This window comes from Elaeis guineensis, chromosome 4 (assembly GCF_000442705.2).
Source record: "Elaeis guineensis isolate ETL-2024a chromosome 4, EG11, whole genome shotgun sequence".
Lineage (NCBI taxonomy): Eukaryota > Viridiplantae > Streptophyta > Magnoliopsida > Arecales > Arecaceae > Elaeis > Elaeis guineensis.
Window position 1 is genome coordinate 59,732,522 of NC_025996.2, and position 5,814 is coordinate 59,738,335.

The 5,814-nt window shown below is 38.4% G+C and overlaps 1 non-coding gene across 1 annotated transcript; it reads left to right on the top strand.

Annotated features, from left to right (window-relative positions):
- The first annotated feature begins 5,411 nt into the window (after nt 1-5,411).
- Nucleotides 5,412-5,517, top strand: LOC140857660 (small nucleolar RNA R71). The gene has a single exon (XR_012141154.1). It is a non-coding gene; the product is annotated as a small nucleolar RNA R71 (small nucleolar RNA).
- Nucleotides 5,518-5,814: the final 297 nt, after the last annotated feature.

Genomic DNA, 5,814 nt, shown 5'->3' on the forward strand with positions numbered 1-5,814 from the left:
AGGAGGTTGGCCAAGAGCCTCCTTGGATCGGCCATGCCATTGGCACAAACCTAGTGTCTAGGACATTGGCCAGGCAGCCCTTCTTTTGAGGGGCATGTCTAGCTAACCACAAGAAATTTTTTGGTATTTCTTATGTGGGATGAAAGCCTGGATGATAAGCTAAATGTTGGTGAAAATGGATCCAAAAACATAAGAGCCAATTGGGAGATATGACCAAATTATCGAGAGCTTCTGGTGAGGGCCAAAGAATAAACGTGACCCGGGCAGCACTCAATATTTGGATATGATCTCCCTCATGTGGTGGGCTTTTAGAGAGGTTCCTATCCAGAATGAAAACTAAGATGTGTAGCTCTTGAATGGTCTAAACCATACTAAATTTTGGACCTATATATTAAGAGAACCAGCCAAAGAGATTTGAGCTAAGGTTACTGGACTACAGACCAACAGGTGGAGCTTTTCTTGGAAAACTTATGTGGTTGGGCTAGAGAGTAATTATGGGCTTGTCCCATGAGTCAGAGAGACATGAGAAGATGGGTTTTAGGTCTGTAAAAGGTCCATTAGTAAAGACCTAGTCGAAGGTAGGCTTTGGAACTTACATTTGGGCTAGTAGGAGTTTTTGGGTTGTGGGTGCGTTGGACCACCTTTTGGGTTGCGTACTCTTTGTATATAAATTAGGTTGTATATGGTTTTTAATGTGAATGGAACTATTTTCTTTTAAACAAAAATCTTTCGGATCTCTCCCTCAAAGCTGCCACCAAAAAGAAATCCTAGAATCTCATCTAGGTGCTACCTTTTGAAACCTTAGATCCAAGTCACCACCCATCTCTCTCCTCTTCCTCTCCTTCTTCTTACTGATCTCCAGGTCTTCACACCCCACAAGAAGTTCTCCCACATGTTTAAAATGCCCTACAACATCATGAGAGTTCTATAACCTTGTAGGTGATCAAGGGGATCCATGGAACCATCATACAGCTCTAGCTGAGGTACCTTGAATTGACTTAAGATCAGTTCATCCAAAATTGATTGGGAGAATGGTAGTTGAAAACTGAAGTTGAGGCCATCGTTGCTTCGATAAGTTCACTTTGAATTTCACCAAGATGATGCGTAGTCGTTGATAGCACCAAAAATAACTCTACTCACTACGTAGGTAGGATGAGTCGAGATCGTATCCTCAGGGACCTTGGGCTAAGTTGAAATTGCAAAATAAAAGAAAGAAGCATTATTTTTGATTTAGAAAATAAATTATCTTAAAATTGATGTAATTAGAAAATAAAGAGCTCAAGAGTTTTGAATTAATTTTGCACTAGTAGAGTTGTATCTCTTTTTTTTTAATTAAATAGATGTGATTAATCTTAGAAAAAATATCTGTCTTTCCTCGGCATGTCCCATATCCGTAGATCATGGTGCGTCTCTGAAAAGTACTAGGTAAACAACTCTTCTTTCCTCGGCACTCTCCGTATCCGTAGATCATGGTGCGTCTCCAGAAAATAAAAGTTGTTCCTAATATTAATCTAACAAGAAAGCATAAATAAAAGCATATGAAAGAGAGCAACTAAAGAACTCATGATGATTTAAATAAAAAGTATAATCTTTATTGCATATAAAGAAATACAAGAAAGTTTAGAACAATAAACCATCTCTGTGTCGTTACAAAATTTCTTCTCCACTCCCGAGACTGCTAGCCTAGCTGCTCATGGAGTAGTCCCTTGCTATTCCTCTATGCAAGGCTCTAGAAAAATTTCTGGGCTCCCCCTCCAATGGGAGTACAAAAGCCTTTTTATAGGTGTTAGGAGGGAGGAGTTTTACATGATTTTTCGATGTGGAACTAAAGAAAATACTAATGACTAAAAAATGGATGGATGAGATGGAAAGATCATAAGCAGATAAAGAAAATACAAATTTTTTCTCTTGAAGTATTTCCAAATATATATTTACTTCCATCTGTTCGTCTGTCCCCCCACGAAAAACTCCCCGCGAAATCGCTTGCCGCGCGCCTGCACCCGCACCCCCATGATGCCGTGTCCGCTGCCGCACCTGCGCGTCCGCTCGCGTGCTCGCTCGCCCCCGTGCTTCCGCCCGCGCGCCCACATGACCGTGCGCTGCTTCCGCGTGAACCCACCGCGTGAACACTCATTTTTTTTTATTCCAAAAAGAAACTTTTGTTTCTTCACAACGACGTCTATATCCTTTTGGATTCCTTGCATAGTATCTTCATTTTCTATAATACCATATGCATCCTTCTTTTATTTTAATTTTATTTTAAGTCCAATTTTCTTCAAACTTGAGTCTTTTTAATCTATGAATCGGACTCTTTATATCGGTGATCATCTTTCCTGTAAAACATAAAAAGAAGCATCAAATTCTTAATAAATTAAATATGATTTTTTACTTTAAATGACTTAAATTAAGTATTTATCACACCCTCCAACTTGAATTTTGCTCGTCCTCGAGTAAAATAGATATATCAGCATTGTGTACCGACTCGATCTTGAATAAAAAGTTAGGTTAGACATCCCAAAAGATAGATGATACCTGGTCAGACCATTAAAGAGATACTTTATTGGATTATCAATTTGACCCAATTAGTGGCTGAGTATTAACTAAAGAAATTTCAAGAGCTTTTCTTTCACCAACTCTCCACTTTACTCTTTAAATCCTCTAACTTAATGTGAGAGGGGTTTATTATCTTCTTGCAATTTAGTCTCCTTATTATCTACTTTTTTTTTTAACATTGCCTACCTTTTTACGCGAACCACAATACTTACTTAGGCGAAGGGGCCCGGTTACTCAGTAGGAAACCAATATATATATTTTTTTAAATAAAAAGCATAATCTAAGGAGAATTTTTGCATACCTCGACCTTTCCACCCAATCTCTCATGAAGCAGATTCTTTATTGAGATCAGTAAGAAGAGGGTTGTAGAATCACTCCTAAAATTTGATCTAGTCTAAACCCTACCATTCATTGAATTTTCTTAATAATTTATTCCTCAATATCTCTAAAATTATCTTGACCATTAATCATTCATTTATTAGGATGCCTAATTGACTCTTAATCAAAATAAAATTTGGATACACAAAACTAATTATTTATGATCATACTCAAAGATTTGATTAATTTTCATTTTCTTCCCCCCCCAACTTAGTCTACATTGTCCTCAATGGAGTAGGAAAGCAAAGAAAATAAAAGGAGAGAGTACACCTAAGATAATTTTGCTTCGAAAGTTAAAGATAGCTTCATTGATTAATAGGCTCTTGTTCTAAATTTCTGTAGCTGCAGTAAAGTAAAAAAAATATGAAATCATTGGGTTGCCTCCCAACAAGCGCTAAGTTTTACGTCTTTAGCCAGACATCAAGTTTATTGACAAACTCTTCCATACAGAGCGATCCTTTATTCTTAAAAAAAATAAAGATCAGTTAAAACAAAATAAAAAAAATTTGGGTTGCCTCCCAAAAAGCGTTAAGTTTAACGTCTTCAGCCAGACGTCATATGCAATAAAACCAACAAAAGGTGGGCAATGGCTCATACTTGATTGTCCATGGAGGAGTGGTTTTATCGTGTGGTGTATCCAACAAGGTGTTAATTTCTTTCATATATCCCTCAAAGTCATACACTCCAAAGTGAGCCAAGCAAGTATCTAAGGGGTCTGGTGTTAGAATTGTGGGTGTTGCATCTTCTATAATGTTTTCTAGTGTATCTACTTCAAAGCAACTATCCATTGATGGTCCTTGGGAAGCACCAAACACATTCAGTCTCAGTTTCTTATTCCCAAATGATACATCCATGACTCCTATCCTATAATTAATACATGCATTTGCCGTAGCTAGGAAGGGTCATCCTAAGATAATGGGAATTTGTTTGGGGTTGCCACTTAGTTCCATGTCGAGAACAAGAAAATCAACTGGGAAGTAAAACTCATCTACCTTGACCAAGACATCCTCAAGCATTCCACGTGATTCTTTAATTGATCTGTCGGCTAACTACAGTGTGACTGATGTGGGTTTCAGTTCTTCGAATCCAAAAAGTTCATACACTGAACTAGGTAAAAGATTCACACTTGCCCCTAAATCCAAAAGAGCTTTTTCAATGTGATAATCTCCTATAACACAGAAAATGATGGGGGCTCCTAGGTCCTTAAGCTTTGGAGGAGTGGCATGCTGGAAGACAGAACTAGCCTGTTCAGTGAGATGTACTTTCTTTGGGATTTGTGATCTAGATTTACATTTTTGGGTGCATAAATCCTTCAAAAATTTGGCATAAGCAGGGACCTGTTTGATTGCGTCTAGAAGGAGAAGATTAATTTGGACTTGCTTAAACAATTCCAACATCTCATCGAGTTTTCCTCCCTTCTTATCTGCAGGAATAGGGCTTTCAGGGCATCCAAAAATGGGGCTTTAGACAAGTAAGATGATTCCGGTGCAATTGGTTCATTCTCTATTTTCAGATCCTTCTTGTTCTTGGGTGATTTGGCTTCGGTTAGAGATTTAGGGACGGTCTCATTGGTTTTACTGGTGTGTTCAATGACCTTCCCACTTCTCAGAGTCATGATTGATTTGGCATGTTCGAAAAAAGCTTCTGGGGTATTAGAGCTCTCAATCACAAATTGCCCTTTTGGGTTGCTCTCAGGTTGGCTAGGTAATTTTTCTCCTTCCCTCCTACTGAATGCAGTCGCTAGTTGACCTATTTGGGTCTCTAGCTTAGCAATGGATTGTGTGTGGGAGTTAAGGATCTGAGTGTTGACTTCTAATCATTCTAATACTTTTAGAACTTTTTCCTCAAAAGCTGAGCTGTGACCAGTAGTAGATGGTTGAGGAGCATTTTAAAATTGATGGTATGGTCCATGCCTATATGTTGGGTCCTGATATTGAGATCGAGGTACGGCAGGGTCAACCATTGGTTGTGGTCTTCAAAAAAAATTTGGATGGTTTCTCTAGCCGGGGTTATAAGTGTTCGAATAAGGATCGTTTCCTGGTCTGCGAGCTTGTTGGACTTGAGCTTGCTGAACCTGCTCGTGCACAAACTCAAAAAATTGAGGTGCAGCTGGGCATTCACTAACAAAATGGTTCGGACTTGCACACAATACACAAACTTCTTAGATTGGGCTAGGTGGAATTGGGGATTGTCTAGTACTTAGAAGACGGTCTAATTTTTGAGACAGTTCATCTACCTTACTGTGGATATCCATGACGTTTCCAATCTGATAAATTTTACTTCTTTTTTGTTGAAGCATGGGTTGTTCTCTAGAAGTGGCAGACATATGATGTAGGGAATTCTCACTAAGTGTTTCAAAGAGCTGCCAGGCTTCATCCTCACTCTTTAGCATGAATGTCCCACCACATGATGCATCAACCATTTGTCGGTGTTTCTCCGATAGACCATCATAAAAATACTGACAAAGTTGCCATTTAGGGACAGCATGGTATGGACATTTACGAATGAGGTCCCTTAACCTTTCCCATGTCTCATGAAAAAGTTCACCCTCCAATTGAGAAAAACTGGTGATAGTTTTTCTAATTTGATTTATTTTTCCGATTGAAAAGTATTTTTTTAGAAATTCTCTCTGAAGCTGATCCCAAGTTGAAATGGTTATAGAGTCTAAGGAGTTTAACCAATGTTTGGCTTTGTCCTTAAGTGAGAAAGAGAATAGTTTCAACCTAAGGGCATCATCTGAGAAGTTTTGGATTTTTACTGTGGTACAAATTTCAAGAAATTCATCCAAGTATTTGTATGGGTCCTCGTTACTAAGTCCATAGAACGATGGCAACATTTGAATAATGCTAGACTTAATCTCATATTGGATAGCTTCTACTGGAG